The sequence below is a fragment of the Pelodiscus sinensis genome, chromosome 6 (assembly GCF_049634645.1).
Source record: "Pelodiscus sinensis isolate JC-2024 chromosome 6, ASM4963464v1, whole genome shotgun sequence".
Lineage (NCBI taxonomy): Eukaryota > Metazoa > Chordata > Testudines > Trionychidae > Pelodiscus > Pelodiscus sinensis.
In genome coordinates, this window is record NC_134716.1 from 5,221,071 (window position 1) to 5,238,688 (window position 17,618).

The following is a 17,618-nucleotide window of genomic DNA, read 5'->3' on the forward strand; positions in this document are numbered from 1 at the left end:
GACAGCGATGGCAGAGCTTTATTCACATCCGAAGCTACAGCTCCTCATAGGAAGGATTTGATTAATCACAGAGCACAGTTTTCTCCATTAACTTTAAGACTAAACACTGACTCAGGACAGTTTATTTTACTTACAATGCATAAAATTCCTCTTGCAATACAAAATTCACATGCAATACACAGTATAACCACATTTTTCTCCACATTTCCCTCATACATACTTCAAGTTTTGGAGTTGACTGTTCCATTTTCCACACACAAAATGAACAGAGGCGAAGAGACCAAGTTTGGTCAATTAAAAACCATTGTTGCCTCATTACCACTTCCTTTTAAACTACATAATTTTGTGTCTATGCAGAAGGACCAGGAGTTTCACAAGGGAGGGAAATCCAGCACAGAATACCAGTATAAAATGCCAGATGGTGTTCATTTAAAAAAAAAAAAAATGGGAACAATTGGCTTCCAAAAGGCACATAAAAGTCAAACATTTCCAAGTTGTTAGGAAGCAGACAGCTTATTTTGACAGAAGAAAATGAGAATCCGGCCATTTGAAATACTGAGGGCAGAATATCCTTAGCTGGTTGAGCTGGCAATAGTTCACTGAAGTCAAAGGGGCTACCCTAGTCTAGATCTGCTGTGGAATCGGGTTACTGCTGTGAATCCAGACCTTACCCATGTGAGACTGGGAACGAGAAGGCTTCGGGAGACTGTAGCACTAGTAAAATGATGACATGAACTTGGGATGGAGGGCTAAGGAAAAGTCAGACGCATCAAGGAAAGAAGAGGTGGTCATCTCCTGGAGGCAAACGGGGACAAAAAGGTAAAGCCCTGACCCTACTGAAGTCATGGAAAAACTCCTACACCGCAAGAACTGCCAAGGTAGATTAATGGGGCAAATAATTTTTTTTTAAAAACCCACTATTTAAAAAGATGATAATTGGTCAAGAGGCAGGGAAACATTTTTCTTGCCAACGGAGTTGAGAGACATTTTCTTTTTTATGTTAAAAAGCAGAGGTATGTGATTATAGGACACGGTCAGTTCAGGTCAATAAACAGTGGTCAGTCTGACCTGTCAGAACTACCTGTTTGGGGCTTGATTCTCAGCCAGCTGCTACATGGCCTTCATTGGCACACTCAGAAATAAACAGCCCCGAGCTACTGCTCTCAACAGGTAGCAGGCAGGAGTGGGCCTTTTGACCAAACGCCACTCCCTCTGAACTCAGTGGTGAAAGCTGACTTAGGTGAGAGCAAAGCATGTCCAATGAGGAGAGCTCTGGCTAATCCCACGCACGAAGTTCACTAATATCAGCATCCACAGTGAGGGACAAAAAACCACCAATGCAGCTTTGGGCAGGTGCAGAATGTACCTGCAAAAACCAAGTTTGTTTCTGAAAACTTGAGCTGGAAAGTCAATGGGGACGGGGACAGGGACCTTCGGAGAAAGCCCGCACTCTTGTTTGCATCTGGCAGAGTGTCCGCTCTTAACCTCAGTATTATTTGTATCATGGAGCCAGCCCAAAGCCCCAAATGAAATCTCCACTGTGCTAAGCACTATACACACACTCAGTTCCAGCTCAGTGTCAGACTTCATGCCCTTCTTCGCTGCTACTCTTAATTTCAATGGCCTATTGAATTTTGGCCTCCACTAAGGCCACTGCCAGGCCTGTGAGTTAGTACAAAACGCAGTGACAGGTTTTGAGGTGGGTACGCCACAAGTTATTTCATAAGGACCACAGGACCATCAGAGGGTAATAACTAGTGGTCCCTTACAAAGCTTGCCTACAGCACCACAAGTCTGGTCTTTGTTACTAGTGAAAAGAAAACAGATTTCTGTTGAAATGATCTCTGGACTCTGTGCTCAAAGGCTCTGGCTTTGTTCGCTTATTCCCAAAGAACAGACCTTTCTGTCTAGCCCAAACTGGTACAGGGTTGGAACTACTCTTTCCTGCCTAATGCCAACTGTTCCCTAAGATAGCCAACACAATGAAAAATGGTCCTTTATTGGAGTAAGCCAGCATTCTTGCAAGGAGCACTCCCACGGAAAATAACTAAAGGGCATAAGAAGTCATCTTCAACAGAATAAATGTCCACACAGAGCCTGCAGCTGAATGCATTCCTATTGTAATCCTTAATCATGCTTTTACCCAACTGCTCAGAAGAATAAAGTGTACTGACTGTTCTTTATTTGTCCATGATGTTAGTCAGTTTGCTCAGAAAAGCTGCATCAACAGTTTCCCATCCTACTCTGCCTCAGTCCTTGAGGCCAGATCACATGTCTTCATCCAATGACAAAGGCTACCAAGGCAGAAGTAACCTTTCCCCTCCTTTATACATCTACCCATAACAGAACAGTCAAAAAACCCTATGGACATATTTTATCAACAATCTGGATGGAGACACTAACGTTCTTTTGCTGTCTAGAATTTCAGATGAGTCCTGCATGCACACGGCAAACCCGTATATTATTAACGTACTCAGCAACTGCACATGGACAGGATATGTACACACAAAATACATATTATTTGAATCTAAGTTCCAGGGTCAAATTCTCAGCTGATGTAAGCTGACAGAGCTCTGCTAAAGGCAATGGCACTCTGCCAGTTGTCCCCTCACATCCTCAAGAAAAGGAAATCTAGTGTTAAAAGATTGGGACTGAGTCTGCTCCCTCACTTACAGCAAGAAATTAAAAACACCAGCCCAGACTTCAATGCTGTTTGATCAGTCATGCCCTTTGTGCCTAACTCTTCATTTGAGGATGAAATTCAAACTCTGTGCAATGCACAAGTTGTACACAATTTAGTATCTGGATAGTGCAGGTTGTGATGAACAAGGTTACCCATGGCCTCATAAGCATGGCAATCATAGACCGTGTAGTAATGCAAATACCCAGGAATGACAGGATAGCTTAAAAGTATTGGCCCTTAGGCAAAACTATTTCCAGGCTTTTGGGAGCCATATTCTGCCATCCCACACACCTGGGAACTCAATGTGGGGGGGGGGGCGGCTTTGCAACCCACATGTAGCTTTGAAGAGACTTTTGAAATCACATACATCTCATCTGATTAATTTATGACTGAACTCTACACTCCGTGCTAAGGGTCAGACTATCCTGAGGTCGGCAAGGCTACTTCTGATTCACACTGCAGTAAAGAAGAACTAAACCTCAGTCCAAAAATCTCCATAAAGCTTGCTGCAAGGAAGTCAGTGGGAAGTTTGCTTGAGTAAAGACTGCAAGATTGGTCCTTAGGTCTGCTGTTTTTTTAAAAAGTAGGAGCTGCTTGTTCCCTTGTTCAGGGGAGAAGGGAGGAAGCGGATGACAAACCGAATTCTTACGGAAATATTGGAGAGTTGAGAACTTCTAAAACATACAAGGCTAGGTTGAAATTTATAGTACTGGACCTAATGTAATTGTGAATTCAGCCAAAGATTGGAGCCATTGTAGTTTAGAATTTAATCCTACAGAACCTTTATTGTCTCGGATGTAAAAAGGTATTTATGGGTTAAATGGCACAATTAGGGTCTGCAGTTATACTTGTTTGCATTATTTAATAGAGCTATATTTGGGAACTTTGTAATGTGTATTAGGCTATTACTTCTTGAAAATGCAAAAAATTGTGATTCAACTGCATTTCAGAGTGCTTATTTCACACTTAGAACAGACATATCTAATGGACCAGAGTGGATTTGAATTGATGTCACAGTCCCATCTCTATCTTTTTTCCCCTTCAGCATCTGAGGAAGTGAGTTGTAGCTCACAAATGCTTATGCTCTAATACCCTAATAAATGTGTTCGTTTTTAGTGTGTCACTGGACTCAATGTTTTTGCTGAAACAGACCAACACAGCTCTCTCTCGGAACTGTTTGCCTTTAGTTGATTTATTTTTAAGGGAGAATTTAATGTGGCTATTTGGGAACTGGTTATTCACATGGATTCATTGTAAAGCCAGAGGGGACCACCATGATAATCTAACCTGATCTGCATAAAGTAGGCCAGATAGATGCAGGGATTGCTGGGTGAAACTAACCCAGTAATAGCTGGTAGAACTGAGTGGCTCTTTTTAAAAGGCATACTCTCTCAACATGAAGACTCCAAGCGACATCCCTGGGTAATCTGTTATCTATTGCAACTGTGCCTATCACTTTCCTGCCCAACTCAAAAACAGTGGAGTGGGGATTTATTTCACACAGAGCCCCACTGACGAGGGCTATTTGTGGAGAAAGATGCTACTCAGTGTGCTGAAAGGTCTCAGTCTGGATGGTCACAGGCAGGTGCATTATTTTTGCCTATGCACAGACTCCCATTGACAATGGATTGTAGAGGTGAAGCAAGTGCAGTTACATCTGTCACGTCATTAACATGACCCAACAGCCAGGGTCTGGGATACTATGTAGTTAGGAGAACAGTCTGCAAGGGCACTGCAGAAACTCAGTGATCCATCTGGTTTGGGGATGGCTCGCCATATACTTCCCTTTGGATTTCTTAAGGGAGGCGATATGTACCTAGCTGTTTCTGCACAAGACATGCTTTCATTTCATTTCCCTCGCCATAATTCCTATTTAATATCACTATTGATATTGGATGTGCTTCCACAAAGCATCCCTTGAAGTTACAAAGCACTGCACAAAGGCCTCTGCCACACCGAAGTGTCATGAAAATTAAAGCACAACTGTTGTCTATTGTGACTAGTATTGGGTTGTCCATAGGGTTTGCGGCTGTAGTGACACTGTTCTGTTTGGATTTTAGTACTGTATTTTAAAATATTAACATGGCCAGATTTTCAAAAAAGCAGTTTTCATTTAGGGCACAATTCAACAAAGCACTTAAGCACATTGGTTTGTGAGAGACTCCACTCTGAGGCTGTGTCTACAATGGCAAGTTATTCCGGAAAATCAGCCGCTTTTTTGGAAAAACTTGCCAGCTGTCTACACTGGCCACTTGAATTTCCAGAAAAGCACTGACGATGTAATGTAAAATCATCAGTGCTTTTCCTGAAAAACTATGCTGCTCCCATTCGGGCAAAAGTTTTTCTGGAAAACTGTTCCGGAAAAGGGCCAGTGGTGACAGCAAAAGGGCCAGTGTAGACAGCACAGTAGTGTATTCCGCAAAAAAGCCCCGATCACGAAAATGACGACTGGGGCTTTTTTGCGGAAAAGCGAATCTAGATTGGCCACAGACGCTTTTCCGGAAAAAAGTGCTTTTCTGGAAAAGTGTCCTGCCGATCTAGATCCACTTTTCCAAAAAAGCTTTTAACGGAAAACTTTTCCGTTAAAAGCATTTTCGGAAATTCACGCTAGTGTAGACATAGCCTGAGTGTTGCCTTGAAGTTAAAAAAAACCTACATGGTGTATTTAGGTTACAACTATATTTTGTGTGTGTGTTTACAACACCATCAGAAATTAAAACAAGGATTTGGAAATGTTTGATTTTTGTGACCTGTGCTAGAACTAAAGATAATTTTGGTGAAAAAAATATCAACCATTTTCAAGTAGCAACTTGAATTTTACAGCTTTATTTTGACCCCTTGTTTTTTTAGTACACCATCATAACCCTAAACACGGTTTCATTATCAGCTATGATGTAGCAACAAAAGATGAAGCCTGCTGTTAAAGGTGCTGTCACTCCTATACAGGAACTGAGACTGATTTTGGTCTTATATACCCGTGGAGTCATTCCACAGAGTTTAAGGGATTGGTGACATGGCTGTAGCGGAGATCCAATTCTGCCCTGTTAGGCTTTCCCATCTCACAGTGAAGGAATAAGTGCTGGCAGCATGAAATATGTAGCCCACAAGCACACCCAAATAAAATGAACTACATTTTTCAGAAAAAGATACAAAGCACACCCAGATCCTAAGCACTTTTCTATTCTGCCCAAAACATCCTCCCAGGCAGAGCTCCTAACTCCCTGGAAATGGGGCAGGAAGCCAGGTACTTTAGCCTGGAGTCGATCAGCAGCTATTTTCCCCCATTTTCCTTTGTTGGATCCCTTCAGTCTTTCTCCTTGCACACAACAGTCCTGGAAGCCGGATTCTCTCCTACAAGAATATTTTTTCCCCCACCTCCTTGAGGCGAATCCCCAGTCCCCCAGCGAGGCCGGCGTGTGCAAAAAAAGACTCTGCCAAGAGGAGGGCTCCAATTGTTATTTTTTTCTAAGGAACCAGAGTTTAGACGCCAGGGGTTACTCTCGGTCAGTCCCAGCAGGGCTGCCTGGCTGGGTTGCCCTCCCTTCCTGCCCGGGCCGCCCCAGCTGGAGGGCTCCTGCTGAGAAAGCAGCGGGGCAGGAGAGAGCAGACCCTGGACACAGAGCGGCTCCAGCCAGGAGCCATGGAGGAAAGCAGCAGAGAAGAAAACCCGGAGCAGCCCAAATAAATCCCTTTGCAAACAAGCGCTGGGGAAGGGGGGGGGGGGAGAAAGAGGAGAGAGAAGCCAGAGGAAGCCACAAAGGAGGACGTGCAGCGGGGGGGGGGGGCCCAGAAAGAAAGGAGAGGCTGGGGGCAGAGAGAGAGGGGCTGCCTCAGAAGGGAGAGGGGACCAGGAAGGCAAAAAGAGGCGACCCTACAATAAACAAAGCTCCGGGCGGGGGTGGGGGGGGGTGAAGCTGGGGCAGGGAGGGGCTGCCCCAGAAGAGGGGGGAGACCAAGCGGGCAAAGAGAGGCGACCCTACAATAAACAAAGCTCCGGGCAGGGGGTGAGGCTGGGGCAGGGAGGGGCTGCCCCAGAAGAGGGGGGAGACCAGGCGGGCAAAGAGAGGCGACCCTACAATAAACAAAGCTCCGGGCAGGGGGTGAGGCTAGGGCAGGGAGGGGCTACCCCAGAAGAGGGGGGAGACCAGGCGGGCAAAGAGAGGCGACCCTACAATAAACAAAGCTCCGGGCAGGGGGTGAGGCTGGGGCAGGGAGAGGCTGCCCCAGAAGAGGGGGGAGACCAGGCGGGCAAAGAGAGGCGACCCTACAATAAACAAAGCTCCGGGCAGGGGGTGAGGCTGGGGCAGGGAGAGGCTGCCCCAGAAGAGGGGGGAGACCAGGCGGGCAAAGAGAGGCGACCGTACAACAAACAAAGCTCCGGGAAGGAGAAAACGGGGCGGGGGCTGCCCCTGCCCCAGAAGGGAGGGGAGCCCAGGAGGGCAACGAGGCGACCCTGCAATAAACAAAGCCCCAGAAGCGCCCCGCCGGCAGGGACCCCGGGCTGAACATACGCGCCGCGCAGCCCTACCTGGGTGGCAGCCACTTCTCGCTCCCCGGCGCTAGCTCAGCCCCGGCGGGGCTTCGAACCCGCCGCGCCTTTTATAGCGGCCCCGCCGCGGGGTTACTGCCGGTCAAACCCGGCCGCCGTGTTTATGTCGGCCCGTCACTCAGCCGCCGCACGTGGCGAGCCGGCCCGCCTCTTAAAAGGGCCCCGCGCGCAAGTCCCCGGGGCTGCACGCGCAGGGAGCCGGCCAGGGTCGGGGGGGGGGGAGCCCCAGGGAGCCTGCCTTGGATGCGGGTTTCCCAACTCCTGGGTGGGGCCCCAAAGGTTTGCAAGGGGCCTCTGGAGGCTTTAGGCTGCTGGGCTCCCCAACCAGCGCTGCAATCTCCGGGGGGGCAGCCACTTTGATTCCCCTGGGGTGCTTGGCCCCCTGCTCTACTCCAGGGCTCCCCACACCGCAGCCCTTTTCCCGTGGCCCCACCCCGCCTCTTCCCATCACATTCCCCCGCCTTCACCCAAGCACAGGCTGCCCTGCGCCCCTCCTTGTGCTTCCTGCAGGTCAGCAGTGGGCAGAAGGCACTGGGGGGTGTGGAGCCGATCCACAGGCCTGACAGAGGGTGCTGAGTACCCATTATTTTTCCCCCGGGGTGTCCCCCTACGTCAGCTCCGAAGGACCCAGAACCAGGCAGGCTAGGCCCAGCCCACAAGACACGGGGAGGCCAAATTTGAGGGAGCGGCACTGCAAGCCCAGGAGGAGCCAAGTCACAACTCTGCTCACACAAATGTGGTTCCTGTCCGCGGGGTGGGGCCAAACCTGGCCAGCAGTGCAAGCCGGGAGATTGCAACACCTAGAGCCAGCCCAGCTTGCCCCACAGGACAGGAGCCAACACTATGAGGAGTGTGGCAGGCTGGACCCAACCCTCCTGGGATGCAGGACCTAACTGAAACCACCTCAGGCCCTTCCACCCCCAGTTCATTTAGTGGGTCACAACAGGATATAAACAATTACAAATAGGGCCTGTGTCCAAAAAGGTTGGGAACCAACGTGCTAGTAAAAGGTCTAGGCTTCACTGGGTGAGTCTCTCTTGCTGGGCCCTGTTACGATGATCAGACTGGTCCCTGATTATACACTGAAAGGCCATCTGTATTCCCTCTCTTCCATGAACACAGCAAGGGCTAACACCTAGGAAGAGAGGCCGTTACACACACAAGTATCCAGAGTATTGCAGGAGTTGTGAGCAGAGCTGGAAGGATAACTGAGGGGAAGAGGCTGAAATTTTTTCCTTTATGAGCAGATAAGCTGCTCGTATCCAAGGGATCATAACATTAATTGGGTCCATGGAGGCAGCTAGCTGCTATTATATAATGTCTGGAAACTTGGAGGTTTTAAAAATTTGAGGATGAATGTTTATACAAACATTCATGCTAGAAGTTATCAATCATTTGTGATGCTCCTTACAAAAAAAATCTTGGTTTCAAAACCCATCTTTGCACTTCTTTAGCTACGCCAGTGCAGACCCCTACACAGAAACATTTTCATTTGAATGGTTTGTTTCAGGGTAGCATGACCCTGTTCATAATCAGTTTCAGCGACACCAAAATGTGACTCGTTACTAGTCAAACCTCAAATTAGCAACTGGTCACCTTGCTTTACTCAATAGACCACATCATGCTGCAGAGTAGCAGGTGAGTTCTGCATGGCTGCTGCCCACAAGTGCCTCCTCTAGTTTTTTTTCTATCCATGTGTAGGATAAATTTTGTTGTACGCACCAAGACACCAAGATGTGCACCACCAATAGAAAGACATGCTGCCAGCTGTGGCCATTCTGCTAATATGGGGCGGTACTTGAATCTCTCGTGGGTGGCCACCCAAGCGCTCAGCTTCCTGGGAAAATTTACACACAGAAATCTGAGTATGTACCCAGTACGTTTATAATGCCCTAGCTTGCTGTGACACTCCAGGCTTCTTAACACGGGATGTTATGGGACAACTCTTCTATTGCATCCAGGGACTGTGTGCAGAAGTGGTCTAGACTGAGAAAATTCATGTCCTGACAAGAGCAAAGCTGGTATGAGGTTACTTCCTTCTGCCCAAAGTCTGCTGTAGACTGCAGGAAACTGCACAGCATTTTATGTTGGTCCAACCATTTTTTGAAAAACACCTTCAGTTAAACCAGTGCAACCATCACTGGAAATAAATCAGGAGTGAAATCTGACCCTATTGAAGTCAATGAGAGTTTTGCCATTGACTTTAATAGGGCCGGGATTTAATTCCATATTATTTATTGCAAGGAACAAAAAATATGAATGGCAAAAGTTAGCAGCTCACCAGCAACCCATTGGCTGTAAACTGTTAATCTCAACAATTTGCTCAATGGGTCCCACATTAGGAAGAAATGTGGACCAGATCACAAGAAAAAAGGGCTAAACTCATATGTAAAATTATTTTCAGTGCGTAGTTTGACCGGTTGTATTTGTAAGACCTCTAGTCAACAGCTTGTTCAGCTTCTGGAGAAATGTGCTTGACTACCCAATTCACTGTGCTAGGATCCTGAGTCGGTGTCAGTTGTCCATAATTACCCCCAGCTAAGGAACTGTGGAGAAATTTATTGCTGTTCAGATTTCCCCTTTCTGCCATGCCTACAGGTATATCACTAAAGAGGAGCACAAAAGCCAGTGGCATAGAGGCTGTGAATGCATGCACATTGTGAATTATTCCATGCACAAAATTCTAGATGGCAAACACATTTAAAGCACAAGAGCCAGGACAGTCTAAATTAGGGTTCCCAGTGCAAAGCCATTGCTCATATGTAACAAAGCTGTTTGCACCTCTGCATGTTAATACTTTGCTTTAAAAGGAGCAACCGAGGTATGGAAACTCTCTCTGCATCTCCAGCTTTGTGCATTTCAATGCTCAGCTTTAAAGCTACATTTTTACTGTACTTCTTTCATTCTTTAAAGAAAGATATGGAGACTAAAGTGAGTGATCTCTTCTTCTCCCTCCCTCCCCCAAAATAGGCTCACAAAGGATTATGCTTTAAAATAAAATTAGCCATGTAAGCCTCCAACATACCAGGAAGTAATCAAACAAATGTGCACAATCACATATGTGCACATTAAACTCAGAATGGCATAATACTGTAATCTCACAACTAAATTAAATCACAACAGAGAGAGTTTGACTGTCTGGTGGTATTCTGTCAGTTCCATCACAGCCGTTGCAGCACCATCTCGATGCTTTGGATTTATAAAACAGTGGGACAGAAATCAAAATCTGTACTGAGATATTTTCTGTAATCTGTTACTCCTGGTTTCTTTTTGTTCCTCTGTTTCCAGATGGTTTGAACAACATATAGATCAGCAGCTTTTTGAAAGACAGGTTACCACTTGGAGAGCTATCGGAGAACTATGATCTAGACTTAAGGCTTTTAACTTGTCTACTGCCACCTGCCCCATGGAAGGTGAGAAGTGCTATGTTATCCATACGAGAAAACCCTAAAAATCAACAAGTAGTCTTGTAGCACCGTAAGGACTAACAAAACATGTAGATGGTATCATGAGCTTTCGTGGGCACAGCCCACTTCTTCAGATGACAGGAGTGGTTTGCGCCCACGATACCAGCTACATGTTTTGTTAATCTTTAAGGTGCTACTACACAAATTGGTGCTTTTTAAGTTTTTCCTGTTACAGACTAACTCAGCTACCCCTCTGAAGCTTTTTATTATCCATACGATTTGGGTACATAATAATTTAAGGACTATCAGTCATTTGTGAGGGTTCTGAATTCTCTGCACGACTCCTACCATCCTCACCACAAAGAGGGTGTGACCTATATATATATAACCATTCTGTCAGTCACCAATATAAACCAGGGTCTATTTTAAAAAAACAAAGGAATTTATAAATGGCCAGAGCCTCAATTAATTACACTGAGGCCAGGTCTACACTGGACCCAGCAGCTCGGCTTAAGGTACGCATTTCCAGCTATGTAGAATACCTACCTAGAGACAGCTTACCATAAGCCAAGCCTGGCAGGGCACCCTCTGAGTTCAATTTAATGAGTCTTAACTAGACTCACTGAATCAAGCTCCAGAAGATGAATCACAGCAGAGTGAAGACAGTCTTATTAGCCGCCGATCTATTCCATTGCTTTTGAAGCTGTGTTTTATAAATTAAGAAAATGTGCACATCAGATATTCTAAATTTAGTAATCAGTCACGCTTTCCCTTTTCAAGTTCCTCAAATGCAAATATACGCCTATTGTGTTACAGTAAGAGTGCTCACTCAATTTAAGTCCACCTCGTCAGCTGGTTTCAACAGGTGCCTCCACTGATCTGGGGCCTTTTAGGGTTCTTTGCAATAATCAACATCTGGGATTTCTATGCAAGACTGAATTCTGCTCTCAAAGAAACTGGTTTAATACACCTGAGACACTCTGCCTCTTTCACAGGTTTCTTAGACATCCATCTAAGAAAGTTCAAAACTAGACAGTCAATTGGGATTGGTCCTGCCTGGGGCAGGGGGCTGGACTTGATGACCTCCTGAGGTCTCTTCCAGCTCGAGGATTCTATGAATTCTGATTCGGGCTCATTCACAAAGTCAACGAGAGTCTTGCCCAAGGCAGAACCTCTGCATTTGACCCAATAAGACTAACAATACTATAGATCAGCTCCTCAGAGTAAATGTGAGTAGCACCAGAAAAGTCAATGGAGGATCGATATTAAATGTGTCTGAGAATCTGACTTTTTAAATGAGCAATGGGATTTTCTGAGCTGACCTTCCCCCTTTAACAGAGCTGTGGATTATTTTAATCCGCATTCTCTTCCCACTTTAGTCACTGAGGTAAAAAAACCTCCAGTCCTTTGTATTCAAACATTTCCTTGATTTAAATGTCCATAGTGGGCTTTTCCTTGATAGTGTGCACCAAGAAAGAAAAACAAATGCACCATCAACATTTTGATCCTTTTAATTCTTCATGCCAAATATATACACTCTGGCTGTGTCTAGACTGGCAAGTTTTTCCGCAAAAGCAGCTGCTTTTGAGGAAAAACTTGCCAGCTGTCTACACTGGCCGCTTGAATTTCTGCAAGAACACTGACGATCTCATGTAAGAAATCAGTGTTTCTTGCAGAAATGCTATGCTGCTCCCGTTCGGGCAAAAGTCCTTTTGCACAAAAACTTTTGTGCAAAAGGGCCAGTGTAGACAGCTCAGATTTGTTTTGCGCAAAAACGCCCCGATCGCGAAAACGGCGATCGGGGCTTTTTTGTGCAAAAGTGTGTCTAGATTGGCAGGGACGCTTTTCCGCACAAAGTGCTTTTGCGGAAAAGCGTCCGTGCCAATCTAGATGCTCTTTTCCGCAAATACTTTTAACGGAAAACTTTTCCGTTCAAAGCATTTGTGGAAAATCATGCCGGTCTAGACGTAGCCTCCGTGTCCACCTATTTAGCCAAAGGTATTTCAGAGAGCTCTATCATGCTGAGCCATTAGGGCCAGTCTCTGATTAGATGGATCGCTGACCTGCTCCAGTCCTGCAATTCATATGTCCCCGGGATACAGATATCGGTCCTGGTTCACCACTCTGTCACTCCAATTTTACATCTTGACATCCGTGGCTGTATGCCAGTTTATAATTGGGCGAATAAAGGGGCGAGTCAGTCCCTTTATTGGGTTTGTCCCTTTATCACCCCCCGCTCTCCTCCTCCCCCCACTGTAGCAACCTACTGTCACCTGCAACTTAAGTCACTCTGACTCAACAAATGGGGACACACTTTAAGTAGTGATCTCATTTATGATCAATGAATAGCAAATTCATCTCCAAAATAAGGTTTAATTTCCCCGGGAATCCATTTCATGATTGATCAGGCTCAGTGCGTTTCTCTCCAGTGCCCTGCTGCGTAGGGAGCCACATAGGAACATCTCAGCAGAAATCTGACTCCTTCATATCCCAAATATTAAGGCGAAGAAAAGCAAATGGTGATTTTTTTCACTCTACTAACAGAAAGAAGGAACCTCTTCTTGAAAACTGATTAAATTAAATATTCCCTGCAAAGAAAGTGTTTTGTAGCCTGATTTACTTTTTGATGTAAAGGGTCAAAAGAACATAAGAACGGCCGTACTGGGTCAGACCAAAGGTCCATCTAGCCCAGTAGCCTGTCTGCCGACAGTGGCCAGCACCAGGTGCCCCAGAGAGAGTGGACCGAAGACCATGATCAAGCGATTTGTCTCCTGCCATCTCTCTCCAGCCTCTGACAAACAGAGGCCAAGGACACCATTTTATCCCCTGGCTAATAGCCTTTTATGGACCTAACCTCCATGAAATTATCTAGCTTCTCTTTAAACTCTATTATAATCAGATATAGATGTAGAATTTTTCTGCCTTAAAAAAACAAAGAAAACAAAAACTCTAAGAATATCAGGAACATGTCATCTGCACCTGCTGCTTCCCCGGCTAAACCAAATCAGAACAGGAAGCTTTTCAGTCCTTAAAGAGGTTGGGATTCAGAATCAAAAGCATCTCAGGCATCTGGAGCTAAATGTGGACTCACTCATTCACCCACCCACTTTTATATATTATTATAATCAGCCAAAAAAAAAAGCACAGGTGGAGACAAATAGCGCACAACCCCATTTCTGATCCTTTATGCATGCTCTGCAAAAATTCTTCCATGTCAGAAATGCTAAGCACTGGTTCTCAGAGCAAAGCAAGGCTGAGATTAGACACCCAATCCAATGGGTGCCTGCATTCCTTAATCAACTTTATAAATTCCACTCTATATCACTTCAAAATTACAGCTTCAACATTCTGCTCTGTCTCAGTGTATTAGCAGTCAGGGGCTTTTCAAATTTTAGCTGCCTCAGGACTTTCAAGCTGAAAGGATGTTGTGCTATTCAGCTTGCAGAGCGGATGATGGCAACCCTGCCAGCAACACTGAGAAGTTGTGTCAAAGGCAATGTGATGGCAGACCTGCTGAGCTGGGGAACTCCATGAAGCAGGGCCTCATGTGCCTTATGTCTCTTCTCAGCAGTGTCCAATTTTAGACCACGATTCTCCAGCTGCATCCACACGGGTGCAGGGTTTTGCCTGAAGTGGTGAGGTTGAAAGACTGGGGCCCAATAATTTATTTGCCAACACACAAGGTATTAAGCACTCCCCCTCCCACCCACCTCCCCGACGTAAGCTGCTTGAACAAAACTGCAGGCAACCCATCAAAGTCATCGGACCATTGTTTTTCCACATATATTCAATACCCATTTAAAACAGCCGCGATATTTCATCGGCTTTCTGCTTTAACTTCAACACTGCACACAATGATTGAGACAACTTGAAAGCCCAGGTTAATGATTTGATTATGCACGTTCCAGGAAGCATAGCAAATAAATCTCCAGAGGTGGCAAAGCTGATTCGAGGGCTGTTTACAATGCAATTATTAGTTTATTCATAACCATGGCTGTAACAGGACCGAAACGCTTGCAAGTTGCCATGCATAAGCAAACGAAGGCTGAGTTATTGGTAGAGTCCCGCACCTGAAACCAGATCACATGCAACATGGATGCCAACGTTAGTATAGTCATGCCAGAAGTCTGTCTGCACTGGGACAGCTATGATTGTAGCTCTGATCAAATATTTCATTCCAAAGTTTGTCAGGTAAGTGGGCTTTCCCCCCAAACACTAGAAAATGGTAAATTGGTTTCCTGAAAAACGTCCGAATTTTTTACTGAAAACATGAAAATCTTGTTTTCTAATGAAACTCTTTGTTTTTTCCTTATTTATTGTTCCTTCTCTCTCCCATCTCCCTGTCCCTACTTGTTTTACCCGGTGGGGAAAAAAATACAAACAAAAGAGAAAAGGGGGGGGGGAGAAAAAAATGGGGGAAGAGGAGGCAGAGAAAACGAGGGAAAGGAAAACGAAAAGCCTTTTGGTGTTTGAGTTGTCAGGTTTTTCCCCCAAGAAGCCAAATTTTTCAGGAAACATACCATGTTTGACAAGTTCTGCAGATCTACAACAAGGCCTTATATTTCTAGATTCTTAGGCGTTGGCATGATCTAATCTGACTCACTGCAGAACACAAGTGGTAGAACTTCCCCAAAATTGTTCCTAGAGCATATTTTAGAAAAACATCCCATCGTGATTTCAAAATGGCCAGTGATGGAAAAATCTACCGCAGTCGTTTTGTTCCAATGGTGAATTGCTCTGCTAAATATATGCCTTATTTTTAGTCTAGTTTGCAGCCTGTATTTGTCTAGCTTACATCATGGGATACATTCCTCTACTACAGTAACGAACCCATTATTATTTTGCTCCTTATAAACTAATCAAGTCATTCCTTAACTTTCTCCTTGTTAAGCTAAACAGAGTCAGCTCCTTGAGGCTATCGCTATAAAGCGGGGGGAGGGGACCCGTTTTTGGGTCGGGGGCCGCCGACCCACAGAAAAATCAGTCAGGGCCCACACACAAGCGAGAAGCAAACATCTAAAAAGCAAGCCCTCCCTGACATGACCCCTGGCTGAAAAGGAGAAATACACTCCCCACATTCCCCTTACACCAGAGCCTACTGGGGTCCAGGCTAGTAGATTGTGTACTTCAGCCCCACAGGGAGGTGGTGGTGGGGGGGTGGCTTGAGTGCTAGTGCAGGCTCCCCAGTGCTAGAGGGAGCCCTGAGCCTTGGGGGCCGGATCCAGGCAAGCTGGGAGCCACATCTAGCTCCCAGGCCTTAGATTCCCCACCCCTGCTCTAATGTATTTTCTAACCCTTTAATCATCTTGTGAATCTCTTAATCCTCTCTCATTTATCAACATCCTCCCTAAATTGCTGGTCCTAGAACTGAACACACTTCCCAGTGCCAAACACAGAGGTAAAATAACCTCTCGATGGCTACTTGAGAGTCCCCAATTTATGCATCCCAGGATGCATCTGCCTTTTTGCCCAGAGCATCACATTGGGTGCTCAACTTCAGCTGATTGAACAAAATACTTGCAGGAAGTTGGGGGGACGGAGACAGTCACTGCTGCCCTGGAGACAGTGCCCCATCCTGGAGACAGTGTGACCTACACCCTTTGCTCCCAGATGTAGAATTTAGCTGTATTAAAAACACATCGGCTGCGTCTACACTGGCCCCTTTTCCGAAAGGGGCATGCTAATTTTCAACTTCGTAATAGGGAAATCCGCGGGGGATTTAAATATCCCCCGCGGGATTTAAATAAAGATGTCCGCCACTTTTTTCCGGCTTGTAGAAAAGCCGGAAAAGAGCGTCTAGACTGGCCCGATCCTCCGGAATAAAGCCCTATTCCGGAGGATCTCTTATTCCTACTTCAAAGTTGTCAGGTATTCCTACTTATTCAAAGTAGGAATAAGAGATCCTCCGGAATAGAGCTTTATTCCGGGGGATCGGGCCAGTCTAGACGCTCTTTTCCGGCTTTTCTACAAGCCGGAAAAAAGCGGCGGACATCTTTATTTAAATCCCGTGGGGGATATTTAAATCCCCCGCGGATTTCCCTATTACGAAGTTGAAAATTAGCATGCCCCTTTCGGAAAAGGGGCCAGTGTAGACGCAGCCATCTTGTTTACTCACATCCATTACACCAAGCAGTCCAGGTTGGTCTGAACCAGTGCCCCGTCCTTGTCCTTGTCCCCCCCCACCCCCCTCCAAATTTTGCATCGTTTGCTAACTTTAATCAGGGATGAACTTATGTTTTCTTCTTTGGTGTTGACAAAAAAAAACCCAATGAAACAGCGACAGGCCTAGCACGGATCCCGGTGGGGCCCCACTGGAAACAGACCCTTTCAATGCTGACTCAGTGACAGGCGCCTTTTGAGATCCTGTCCGTACTAGTCTCTTGCAACCAGGACTGGGTCCCCTGTTTGTAGTCCAGTCACAAGTAACAGGGTTCCCTCTGCGTCCACACAGCAGCCTGACATTTGAGGCCTGTTCACCCACCACTGATGAAGGCAGAGGGGTGGACAGAGCAAATACCAGTGGCACTGCAACCCCCAAGTGTCAGGTTGCAACACCACTGGATTTGGGGGGCCCCCTCAAATCGGGAGGGGGCAGGGAAAACTGCTCTTCAACCAGGACAGGAGGTTTGGGGACCAAAAGCAGGACAGTCCTGCAAAGCCAGGGACAGTCGGGAGGGAATTGGCATTTGTTGCTATCAAAACTACTTGTGTATCTCCTCAGTTCTTCCCTTGCTCTAGCCTATGCTCTCCACAGCTGGCAGCTTGCATGCTGAGAGAATACCATGCTGCCCCAGCAAAGGAGACTGAGTGCTTGGAAGACATGCACCCTGAGCTGCCTGCTTTGCAGCACATCCTAGGCTGTGCTGGCACACACAGCTGCAGGAAAGAGGACTGGGCAAACCAATGAGAGAGATGGCTAGAAGGCTGCATCTATACAGCCAAAAAAAAAAATCCCCGTATGCTGGACCAGTTGGCTGTG

General features: G+C 46.0%; 1 protein-coding gene across 2 annotated transcripts in view; it reads right to left on the reverse strand.

Annotated features, from left to right (window-relative positions):
- The window catches only part of ABCA1 (ATP binding cassette subfamily A member 1), a 122,953-nt gene extending 115,592 nt beyond the window's left edge, over window positions 1-7,361 (reverse strand). For both annotated transcript variants that reach the window (XR_012904577.1, XM_075931352.1), the window contains exon 1: window positions 7,212-7,361. The gene's annotated coding sequence lies outside the window, so the exon portion shown is untranslated. The remainder of the gene's footprint in view (window positions 1-7,211) is intronic.
- Between the last annotated feature and the right edge of the window lie 10,257 nt (window positions 7,362-17,618).